The following is a 13,545-nucleotide window of genomic DNA, read 5'->3' as shown; positions in this document are numbered from 1 at the left end:
CTTATAGAACAGAAGTACCGTTTGGGTTCTCCTCCCAGAGCAGGAAGGAGCCTTGCCAACACTGAGTCTACACAGAAACTATAAGGAGTAATGTTTGTAATATTCCATTAAATGAAAGCAAATAGATTGCTGATGTGTGTTCTTCAAAGTGGGGCTACAGGGCAGAGAAGTGACAAGAATAGTGGTTTCCAGATCAGTTCAGACCTTGACATACTGCACAATCAGAATGTCCTGTTACGGACTCTGAGGCCCAAGAACTTGGTTGAGACGTAGTGCTTCTTCTCCTACCTCCATGGACTTCTCTTTTCTGTAAAAAGTACAAGTTTATAACCTTGGCTGACTAAGTTGAGGACTTCATCAAATTTACATTCCCTACTTGAACACTGAAGTCATAATAAGCATTTGTTGGTGGAGGAATGAATGAGTGAGTGGGTGAATGGATGAATGGATGGATGGATGGATGGGTGGATGAATGGATGGGTGGGTGGATGGATGAATGGATAGGTGGACAGATGGATGGATGGATGGATGGATAGATAGGTGGGTGGATGGATGGATGGATGGATGGATGGATGGATGGATGGATAGGTGGACAGATGGACGGATGGATGGATGGATGGATGGATAGATAGGTGGATGGATGGATGGATGGATGGATGGATGAATGGATGGATAGGTGGACAGATGGACGGATGGATGGATGGATGGATGAATGAATGGAGGTTTCTCCAGGCTGTTTGGCACTACTGGGGAAAGTCATTGTTCATGACCCACAGCAGGGAGGAGGTTTCTCAGACCCCTTTCCTATAGCCCTTAGTCTCCTCAGCTTTGGAGAAAGCAGATCCTCCAGACCTCAGACCCTGGCTTTGTCCCCCTTTCTGTTCAATGCCCTGTATGTGTGGCACAGAAATGTCACAGGGGTCTAGTGTGTGATTGAACTTCTGGGTTTCTCATCTTTGAGTCACGGAGAAAGCAAGTTTCCATGTTCTTGTTTCATAGCCCTATAGTCACACATTCTACCCAGCCTTCTACTTCCTCTTACCCCCTTACAGTCACACATTCTACCCAGCCTTCTACTTCCTCTTACCCCCTATGCTTCAGTCAGTAAAATCAGATTTGACATAATTTGGATTCACTTCTGAGGATTTATTTTTCATATGAGTTATATTTAAACCCAAAACAACATTTCCCCCTTCAATCTATAAATCTTGGTTATGCTTTCTCTTTTTTGCCCTGGTCTTACTTGCTTTTCCTTCCAAAAGAAAGAACAAAATATAAACCATTTAAAATAATGTATTGTTGAAAGGCTCAAAGATTTCATGGACACACTTTCTGAAGAACTAAGAGGCATTCTGCACACCCAAAAGTTTCCCTGACACATTAACAGAGGGGGCCTTGAGACATCCCAGCATGAAATCATCACTACAGTTTACCTACCATTTGACTCAACTATTTCCTGCCTGTATACCAAGGAATTCCATTACCCTCCACAGTTGCTCTGAGCAAGTCGGGTATCACCTAGCTTACAATTTGCAGCTGCTAACATGCATGGATGGTCCAGAGCACAGGCCCACCTGGTGTTATGCACAGAAATGGAAGTTGCATGCAACAACCTCAAAATTCACAGATACATGACTCAGATGCATCTAGTGACTGATGCAACGAGAAATGCTCAGAGGTCCATGCTCATTCTAAGGAAAAGATATTTAGTTAAAGAAGAGATTTTCAGTAGCTCACATCTTGGAAAGGTCCACTGGAGTTAGAAATGGAATGTTACTGGGTTATCAAGGGTAAGTCACTCCAGTGTAGGTTGCAATCCTTTGTATTCCCAGAGAAGAGGAAATGTGCAAACAACTAAAATTTATGAAATGGTTGAATCTCAAAGAAGGCTTTGGATGTGATAGCAAGGGTCTTGACCAGGGATTTGGAGACTGGGCATCAAGAGTTCCAGCTTTGCTCATGTCTGACTGGTGACCTGGGTCAGTTGCTGGGCATCTCTGGTTCAGTTTTCTCATCTATGATGTGGCACAGGCCATCATGCCACTGCCACTTAATTAATGATTGTTGAAGGAGGGAAAAAAACTAATGATTCTCAAGCACTGCTGCAGACTCATTTAAAATAACATACGCCCTCTCATCCTAGCCCTCCATAAGGGGTGGGGGCACCACCGTGGGAATAATGCACTGGGGAGGGAAGAAGCATCTCTGAGCACAAACCAGGCACAGGAAGAGTGAGGTTTGGGTAGATAGTACATAGTCCCTTCGACCCCTGATGAGTGTGATGTGGTTGGATGCCTCTGCTCAGATTTGTGTTAGCCTTCTTTATGTTGCTATAACAAAATGCTGAGTACTTTATAAAGAAAATAGGTTTAAACAGCTCACAGTCTGGGAGGTTAAAAGTCTGATTTAGGGCAGCCCCATGAATCCCACCTCTGTGAGGGTCCCATGGCTGATGACATCACAATAGCGGGAGTACTGGCAGAAGGAATCACATGGCAAAATAGGAATCCACAGCAATTCAAGGGTTAGACTCACTCTTAAAAACAACCTATTGTTTTAGAGCCTAACTCACTCCACAAAGCCACCATTAATCCTTTAGAGGTCAGTGCCCCCAATGACCTAATCACCTTCCTCCAGGCTCCACCTCTTAAAAGCTCCTTCACCTCTCTTATCTCCACACTGAGGACTGAACTTCCATCACATGAGCTCATGAGGAACAAAACACACCAATACCATAGAGAGTCTCTTCCAAACCCTCTGCTTTCTTCCAGGGTAGGCAGTATTTCCCCAGCCTGCTGCGCCAGGTTCCCCTGCATTTCCTACCCTCTCTATTTCTGTGTCATGGTCAGAGCTTTTTCTTCAAGAGCCTTTGGTCACCAAGAATGTGATGTCCTTGCTTTCCAAAGCTCATTAGTGCTCCTCACAGTCACACAACTGAGTGACCTTCCTAAGCACCCTACTAGGTTCCTGTTCAAACCAGCAGATGTAGGTTCTCTCCTCTACATTCAGCCCTCTGCATCCTTTTGTACCACATGATTCCTCTGAGGTTGATTCATACACCTTCTCAACATGATGAGCCAGGGACAAAAACTACAAATGTCTGAAAATTCAGTTTCTTTTTCTCCCACCTTCCTCTCCCCCTCAACTACATAAAAGCCAGGTGTTGGTGCATAGCACCCTCTTGTTCTCCATCCCCCAATCCCCACTTTATTACACACATTGGCATCATGAGGAGAGAAAGAGGGTGTGTAGAAGATTCATATGAGAAGGGAAAAGGAAAGAAAAGTTTTAAAATAAAATTATCTAAAGATGTTGCATGGCACAAACAGAAGAGTCATGCAGCATTAGGAAGTTTGGACTTTAGAGTCAAGGGTACATAAAAAAGAGTTTTAGGGATTGGCTACATACTGCCTAAAACCAATCAAGAATAGAAGGGAAGGGAAGGAGATAAGTTTTTAAGATGGCTTGCTACATTAAGAATCCACCTCCTCTAGAGACTGAATAAAGTTTTGAATTACTACTTATAATTTTATAATGGGTTCCATATGTGTGTGATGATCCAGTGCCAAGACTGATCATGACAACCTCTTGCATTGTGGGGACAGTTACTGATCTAAGGTGGCATGTTTCTCAGGTTGGGATGTTCCCTATGCTAGTGACTTATAGAAGCACTCTGTACTGACCATTTCTCCTTGACAAAAACATAAACCTACATCCTTTATCCTAACCCAAGGCATACTTGAGTTTTGTGAAAAAGTTCTCATTACTGGAAGAGATAGGCTTTCTTTCTTCCCACTTTCAGAAACCCTTTCCCTCTCATCTGATCCTAACTTCCTACACTAACAATTGGTTTCCAGATGGTAGCCAGAGGAGGAGGAGCTGGTAAAGGATGGTAGGGGTGACTCTGGAGACTAGGGTGGGGAGGGGAGGGGGTTAAATTGCTTGGAAAGATTTTTCTCAGTATTGACAATAGTATTCTTACATGAGAACACCACAAAGACTGTTTTGTCTTTAAAGTTGGATTAGCAAGAGTGGGTGTCATGCTGTCAAAGGCTGGTTTTTCTGGAAGGAGGGTTGGAAAACATACAACATACTCGGGAGACCTATTTTAGAGCATTTCCAATCTGTGAAGTCCTCAAACTCTCTTCCAATTTTTAGCCAACAATGTCGATTAAGTGGATAACTTGACGACAGCTGATACCACACAATTTCCATCAAAAGGCAATTCACTGCTTTCAAAACAGAGGGGATGGCTATTGGTAGTTAGAAAGGCAGAAGTGGCTCATCCATCTTTAAAGATAATTTATATGACTTGGATGACATTTAATTTAACACAGGTCATCCAAAAAGATGGTGATTTAATGCCCCAGATTTTTCTTTCTAAAGTTGCTGCTTTGCTGCCGTGAGTTGGGTTTTCCATTATATGTCTTTGTTCCATTTGAAGAGAACTCCATTTTTAAGAAATAATTATAAACCATCACTTTTCCAACCATGGGCAGGGAATAAGACCTCTAAGGTCAAACATCTGACCTTGAATCCCAGAGTTAAGACTCTGTACTCAGTAAGAGGAATAAAGGTAGATGCATGTATGTGAAACGATGAAGTGGATCCCAGCTGTCCCTAAGAGATGGAGCTTGAAAGGATAAACTTGCCATTGTTTGCCTACAATGTCAAGAGGCAGCTGATTTCCTCCCTGTGATTTTGTGAGCAAAAACTTTCCATGGAGGTTACCCTCAAAAAGCATCCCAACAACCTCACTAGTTCCAGGAACTGGCCCACCATAGAAGCCCTCAGCCCTAATTCTCAACAATCCTTCTTTTCAAATGTCCCCAACCTGCTCACTTGTCCCTTGTTGACAAAAAAAAAAGACTGTCACATATTCCTGAAGATCAGCCAGAAAGTCTCCCTACTTTCAAAAATCCCACCTCAAAAGAACACTTGCCAATCAGACCCTTCCTCCATGTTTTCTCCTTTTACTCTATAAAACTTACTTTTCTAACACCCTTGAGCCTTTGCTGAAAGAAAAGGACAGAAGATGGTTACCCTTCCCACAAGTTCTCAGACTTAGTTTTTCTTTGATACCAGCAAGGGAGGCAGTGTTATTCCCAGAGTAAGGATGAGTCATGGGAAGTTTGGTGAGATACATGGGGACCCAAAGTCAAACAGGAAAGTTGGAGTTTGGAGCCCAGGTCTATCTGCCTCCAAGGTCATGCATTTCCCCAAGTTCACAGGTCCCCATCCCCTTGGTTTAAACAACCTGTACTTGTGCAATTGGGTTGCTCCAGAAAACAGAGGAGAGATCCAGGGGGAAAAGGCTGTGATGCCCAGGACTCAAGCAAACCTTAATTTAAAAGTTTGAGTTCATCTCACTGGTGACCACGGCCACCAATGCCAAGCACACAGGCCTGGTTCTCTTTGTGCCTTGGGTTGGATGTTCTCATCATCCAAGCTTTGCTCAACGTGCATTTTAATTTGATTTTGCTTGCAAAGAAATATAGAATTAAGAGGTGAAGAGAGATGGGCCAGGGTTTGGTTTGACTAGGTCAGAGCTGCACTGGTTACAGTGAATGCTGAGACTTGACTTCCCCTGTTATGGACTCTGAAACTATCACCATTTCTCATAGGAATCATTTGGGGATCTTGTTAGTGCTGATTCTGGGTCTGTTAGTCTGGGCTGTGGTTTGAGGTTCTGCATGTTTCACAATGTGCCCAGGTAAAGTTGATGCTTCTGATCTGAGGTGTCTCAATCCTGGCTCATATTAGCATCACCTGGAAGCTTTTTAAACAACAGGAAAGCCAAGTTCAAGCCCAAAGAGTCTGACATGGGCATGGGCATGGACACCAATGTTCCAGAATCCCCTCAGAAGCCAGGCACAAGAGTCTCTGCACAGTCTCAACATAATCAATTCTGGCAAGGCCTACTCTTAGATATGTTGGCTGCCCCCAATATGACAAGTTTCATCAGTGACCACCTTTTTTCAGGTAAGTTAGGTGACCTTTATTTCCAGTATCTCTGCTCAGTTTAAAAGCTTGAGTTTAGTGACAAGATTTTCAAACATGTTTCCTCATTGGGAAGCTTCTTTCTCTCCATGGTCCCAGCAGCTACTAAAGTCTGGTGTGCCAGGGAAGATGGAGACAGGAACTGCTTGAATCAGGAAGTCCAGTGAGTAGGAAAGGAAAATGAGGCATGCTGGAAGTTGAGGAGAGGGCAGGGGAGTGGCCCACCAAATGGGCAGGGAAAGACCTCTCCTCTATCTCCTGCTCACTCTTTTATTCTTTTTTTCCCCCAGTAGAAAGGCTTCTGCTGTCCTACCCTGGGACCAAGGACCCAGAGAACCTCCCTGCAGAGAAGAGGAGCCCCAAGGACCACTCAAGGCCCAGCTTCCTTGCCCTAAAGCTTCTTCCCATGAAGGCCACATCTTGGCTGAGAGAAGTTGGGGAGAGAGACCCACAAGTCTGGGTTTTACTCAAAGGAGATGCTTAAACCAAGAAAACCCAAAATCTCAAAATGGCCAATTTAGGTTTCCCTGTGTCCCAACCATCAACAGGGAGGAGGATGATTTTCCTTTATAGGAAATAAAGGACATTGCTCTTCTTTTGGACACAACTGAGTTGTCTTATACGACATCACTGACCTTATGTAACTACAAATATGATTTGTCATTCTGAGCCCAGAAGGTCTGTTTTTTCTCTTTAAAAATAAGGAATAGAGGACACAGAATATTCAACATTTTTTCTATAGGAACTTTAAAGAAGAAGGGAATAGGGGGTTTCTATGTAGAAGAACAATTATTACCGGACCTGCTGAATATAGCATCAATTAAAGAACTCATATGAAGATGCTCTTTTAGGAGCTGGGATTGGGGCTCACTGGTAGATTGCTTGCATAGCACGTGTGAGACACTGAGTTCAATCCTCAGCACCACGCAAAAAATTTTTTAAATGTTATTTTAAATCTGCCCAAGTAAAGAAATTATTTCTCAGTAATTTGCACAACTGGTAGGAAAGAGATTATTAGTTTACTTGATAATCAAATCCATTGTTCTTTAAATTCCTTTCAGAACTTACATGGCTTCTGAGGCTCCTACTGAGTGCTCACCCTCTCCACCTCCCTGTGCACTTGCCCCATCTCCTTCTACGCCTCCAGCCCATTCCAAGACAGGATCATTGAAGGGGGACTCCAGGAGGAGGAGGCTGTAAATCCAAGCAGTAGACATAGTCATTTAAAGTGTTTTTTGTAATGTTAAAAATGTCCTATTATTTCCTATTTTTTTTTATTGTAAACAAATGGGGTACATCTTGTTTCTCTGTTTGTACATGAAGTAGAGGCATGCCATTTGTGTAATCATACATTTACCTAGGGTAATAGTTTTTGATTCATTCTGTTATTTTTTTTCTCCCCCCCACCCCTCTTGTCCCTCTATAGAGTCCTTCCTTCCTCCATTCTTGCCCCCTTCCCACTCCCTATATGTGTCATCATCTGCTTATCAGTGAGATCATTCATCCTTTGGTTTTTTGAAATTGGCTTATCTCACTTAGCATGATATTCTCCAGTTTCATCCATTTGCCTGCAAATGCCATAATTTTATTATTCTTTATGGCTGAGTAATATTCCATTGTGTGTGTGTGTGTGTGTGTGTGTGTGTGTGTGTATGTATATATATCTCACAGTTTCTTTATCCATTCATCAATTGAGGGGCATTTAGGTTGGTTCCACAATCTGGCTATTGTGAATTGAGCAGCTATGAACATTGATGTGGCTGCATCACTGTAGTATGCTGATTTTAAGTCCTTTGGGTATAGGCCAAGGAGTGGGATAGCTGAGTTAAATGGTGGTTCCATTCCAAGTTTTCTAAGGAATCTCCACACTGCTTTCCAGAGTGATTGCACTAATTTGCAGCCCCACCAGCAATGTATGAGTGTACCTTTTTCCCCACATCCTCACCAACACCTATTGTTGCTTGTGTTCTTGATAATTACCATTCTAATAGGGGTGAGATGGAATCTTAGGGTAGTTTTGATTTGCATTTCTCTTATTACTAGAGATGTTGAACATATATCTGTTGATTGCTTGTAGATCTTCTGTGAAATGTCTGTTCATTTCCTTAACCCATTTATTGATTGGGTTATTTGTATTCTTCGTGTAGAGTTTTTTGAGTTCTTTATAGATTCTGGAGATTAGTGCTCTATCTGAAGTATGATTGGCAAAGATTTTCTCCCACTCTGTAGGCTCTCTCTTCACATTGCTGATAGTTTCCTTTGCTGAGAGAAAGCTTTTTAGTTTGAATCTATCCCAGTTATTGATTCTTGCTTTTATTTCTTGTGCTATGGTAGTCCTGTTAAGGAAGTCTGATCCTAAGCCATGTTGAATGCTTTGTTATCTGGGGCCTTGCTGACTCTGAAGATGCTGTTCCTCCCAAGGCTGGTCATTTCCTGGAGACAGTAAACATCTTCCCTGAGACAGGAAAAAAGCCTTTCCTCTGCAAACCAACCAACCAGAGCCCATGCCCCAACCACCTCCTAAATGGGACTCTCCCACTCAGGGCCACTATTCCCCACCCTAACAACCTTTGAACATTTTCTGTGGACTATGGCAACAAGGTACCAGAGTCCACAGAAAACATTCCCAACTACCCAAATCCTAAGCCCGTTTACTCTGCCTTACCTTCTCATGAAAGCCACAGTAAAATCTCCTGCCTACTTCTCTCCTGTGGTTCCTCTGTCTTCTTACTGATGCTGTGCTTCCCTGTGTGGCCTGTGTGCCTCCTGTTCCTAAGGAACTGTGAGGAGCCGGTAGCCTTCAAGACTGTCATTTCTGAGTCATGTGTCTTACATACCTGATCAAAAGAAATTCCTGAAATCCTTAAAACATCCCAGGCCAGACCATGGGTCACTTGCCTCATCCCTCTTCCTTAAAGAAGGCACACCTTCTCCACTTCCACCCCAGCTCCAACCTCAACCCATGGAGAGGAAAACCAAACGCAACAGGATTCTCACGTCTTGGGAGAGAGAATTAAAAGGAGGTAGATTGAGGAAGGAGAAGGAATGCTGCCCAGAGAGCCTGTGAACTGTGTTGAGAGGCAAGTCACACAGAAAAGTAAGAATTTTCTTTTGCACCACCCTTTTCCCCTTTCAGACTTGATCATCTAGTAGGAAAAATTCCCCTGCCTCGCCCAAGCCACTACCACCGCCCTTAGACTACACCACATAAACAGAACCTTCCTGCCCTCCCAAATGCTGAAAGCAGAAGCAGAAAGCATTAAACATCATTGCACTACTGTTTGCAATAGCTCTCCAAGCCTTCTGATATTTCCTGACTAATACCCCTGCTTACTCACCACAACACTGGCCGACCTAAAGCTTACATCTGGTTATGTGGCATTTTTATGTGGTATTTTAATATTTACAAAGCACTTTTGCTCTCATTATCTCTTTGGATTCTCCCAACAACCCTGTGAGGTCAGCAGGAATTAAAATCTCTGATAAAACCCCTCTTTGCTAAATCGATTCCTGAATATTGAAGTATTCCTCAACAAAATTTCATTATCGTAACACACTGAATTCCAATAGGATTCAAACATTTTTGAGGGGATTTCTGCCAGTCTTAACAAGCTTCTTTCTGGACAGCCAAACAGGGCTCCCTTCAATAGGGACTCAGTTATGACATGAAATTTTAAACAAGGGAACTTATTCTAATATCATTTGCATCTCTAATACTTGGATCAAGACTATGAGGGAAGAATATCCATATTCTACACAATCATTCATCACTAAGGAAAAAAACCGAGATGCAGGAGGTTTAGGAAATAGATATGGGAAAGGTATTCAAAATCCCACTACATCTATAGTCATAATTAGAAGTCTTGTACTTGCCAGCTCATAGGTACTAATCTTTAAGATGATGCATCAGATACTCAGGCAAACCAATAAATGTGTGTTAGTGCTATGCATCTCTTGATGGCATATGAAAATGTGATTTTAAACAATTAAAAATTAGATGTTAACTTATAGACAAATCTTACTTTATACATATTAATTTTTTAAATGTGTAAGTTGAGTTTTTATGAGTCAGATTCATTTTATATGAAAGGATCTGGGGAAGGAAGAGAGTTCACAATTTAAAGGAATCCAATATATATTTTTTAAATAACTGGAAGCATAATCACATCACAAAAACCAGTTCTCTTCTAATTTATATATTGTATAAATCTTTAATCTTACATATAATATTTGTGGGATACACATGGATCTAGTTTTAAAACAATTTGCTTAAACCCACTTAGCTAGGAGATTTTTCATGTATTAAAATATGATTTTGAAAAAAATACATGATTTTGTAAATAATTGTTAGTGTGTACAACTGGTAGAGGATCTGAATGTCCTTTTCCAGTTCCTGTTTTGATACAAACTAGTAGTATTACATTAGGCAAATTATTTAATGTGTCATGACTTGATTACCTTATCTTCAGTAAAATTAGATGTTTGGATTATTTTTAATTCTCTGATTTTCTACATACAGTCATTGGTTTAACTTTTGTACTTACCATATATCAAGATGATAATATACATCAAGAATAGTTTCTAAGGATGGTTTTTACATTCCCCCCTACTGTGCGACTTTAATGCTATTACATTCAAGCCTGCTTAATTCTGCAACTAGGTTGTGATTTTGCAAGATGTTTTATGTATCCAGCCTTGTTTACTACTGTGAAGCAAGGATTATTGCTTGAGAAAAAAAAAAACTGTTGCTATCCAATGAATAAGCATTACATTTATGACCTTGAGTTTCTATTGAATTTTTCTCTATGTGTTTATTATCCCATGCTAAGCCAATCACCATATGTTCTCCTCAAGACGGCTACTAGTACTGTCAGGAATATGTTTATAAGATTTATTTTTTGTCATTATTTATTTTTAAATCATATTTATACTCTGGTTCTAAATGAGAGAAGACAGATGCATCATTTCCTCATCCTTGGCAGACAAAAAGGAATATATTCAGTGTCAAATAAACAATGTAGCCCATACTTACTTCTTTGCTTCAAAATGAAGAATCAGGGTTGCTGTGTGTGGCTGTGCAGGTTACACTACACAACTCACAGGAACATCATTCACACAATCACATGCATTGTGCAGTACACAACATGCTGAACCATATGCTGAGGCCCTGGCTGGGAGCTAGCATATTTCCAATGGTAAAAAGTCAAGTTTTGTAGTATGAACAATACCATGCAGTATACACTAGATAGGCCAAAACAAAATAAGAAAAATCAGAGTCAACCACACAATATTCATTGCTGACATGCATTTCTCTTTACTATTAAAATTCTACAATATAAAGATACACCTGCTATCTCCATTTTTTTCATTACCTTCAAAATGCTTTCAACAGAGGACATAGAGACAGAGTTATCAATTTGGAATCCATGGAACTCTGGAGAGTCAGTGGAGGGCACATAACATCCATCTCATTCTGAAATATTATGCTAAGTTTGGCATATATAGCATATCAGATTCTGTGGGGGGTACTCAAAATTGTGTGAACCAATAACTAAGAAGCACCTACTATCATCTTGGTACTTTTTGGATGGGTCTATTAAGACAGGGTCTGCTTGCTCTTCATAATCAACTCGTTCAGCTAAGTGAGCCCAGCTGCTGTGAGTCTCTGACTAGAAACAGTGCTTGGGTATATTATTGTGGGTATTACTTCATATGATTTTAATAAGAGAAAGTTTAAAATCATTCCTATAAGCAAAGTAGACAACTCTGGCAGCTCACTGCGCATGAAGTCCTTTATGCTTATTAAGAAGAAGAAAAAACATTGCTTTCTATATCCACTGATGATAAAAGACAGAGTCTTCCTGACATGTGTTTTGTGAAAATAAAGTTGAATGTCTAAACATTAAAAAGAAAAAAAGAAAAAAGAAAAAAAAAAACACTTTCAAGTACAGCTTCTGTTGATCCAACTCACTGAAAATGAGCTCTCCCACATCACCAGTGATACATTATTGACCACATTTCTCAGCTCTCATTTTCTTTGTCCTCTTTCCAGCATTCAATTTTACTGATTGCCTTCCTCTTTCTGTGCCCATTCTTGCTGAAATGGTTTTCTTTAGGTTCAATGATGGATGGTTGAGTCTGATCAGAAAGGCAACCTTTATGGATAAAACCTGAGCTCTGTTAGAAAAGTTCCAGTACATTTCGGGTAAGAAGAAGAAATCACCTGGGTACTCCTAAAGGGTCCTCCCTTAAAAGGGCACAAGAAAGGAACTTCTCTGCCCTGGGAGAGCGCAGGGCGATCAGGGAGGAAAGGAAGGGAAGTTGCACTGGAACCAATTCTCCCTCCTCCAGGGCCTTATTTCTGCCTTAGCTTGGTCGCATGTTCCAGGAGCCCTGTGCTTTACTGATGAGAGGAGCAAAATGTAGTAGTGCTAAAAATAGCACTCATTTTTGAAGTTAGCAACTATAGATGAGTAAAGGTTACTTTTGCCTCCTTTTCAAAGTACTTTCAGTACAATAATTATGCTCAGCCACTGATCTCCTTCCTTACTTCCTCAGTAAGGCACCATGTTCTTTCTGGTACAGGATTGTATCTGCCGTTCCCTGCCCAGAACAATCTTCCTGTTTCCTTGTTACCTGGCCAACTCCTACTTAATTTTCCAGTCTCAAATAAGACACCCCTTTCCTCAGGAAGTCCTGCCTGACTCCTCAACTGGGTAAGCAACCTATTTCATGTTCCTCATACCCTCTACCTATTAACATCCTAATACTATACATATTGCTCAGCAATTGAGTATATTTATCTGGACGTACCTGTAAGTGCAGGATAAGAACATAGTAAAGCACCATCCTCTTTCTGGGGCAGGACTGTAAGGTCCTCAAGGGCAGGAACCACCTTAAACATATCGTCTTTTAAATACCAACAATGCCTTACACAGAGGTAGGCCTGAAAAAGGACATAGTGTGTCTTTGTTGAAAAAAATGTGTAATACAGATCCAGTTTTATTCATAAGATACTTAAGTAAATTCCAGCTGGGCTTAAAGACTTCAGTGATTAAGAATGAAAATAAAACTGAAAGAAGCATATGGATTTCTGTAGAGAGGAAAACCATTCTAAATACAGAAGATATTAAAGTTGTCATCAGAGAAAAGTTGAATATTTGTATAAATTTAACAGTGAAAACAAAATATGGCAAAATCTAAGTATGAATGGAACAGAATGTGGGAAATGTGATAACTAAAGCTTAGCATGCAACAAATTATTTGATATAAATATATAAGATTTTACTCTGCAATTAGAAAAGGGAAATACATGCTAAAAAATACAAATCATAACAAATGCACTGCCTCAATAACAATTCAAGAGATGTAATTTTTAAAAGCTTAGAGATAGTCACATACCTATTAGAATAAATAAAAATAAGCCCCAATTTTCATAATTTCTGCATAAAAATACAAGTTCTGCCATTAACATCATGAATTACTCCACTCTGGAGAGCAATCTGGCAATACCAAAAAAATGAACTACAAGATGTTTATATACAA

This window comes from Sciurus carolinensis, chromosome 8, assembly GCF_902686445.1.
Source record: "Sciurus carolinensis chromosome 8, mSciCar1.2, whole genome shotgun sequence".
NCBI lineage: Eukaryota > Metazoa > Chordata > Mammalia > Rodentia > Sciuridae > Sciurus > Sciurus carolinensis.
This window is presented reverse-complemented; position numbering follows the sequence as displayed.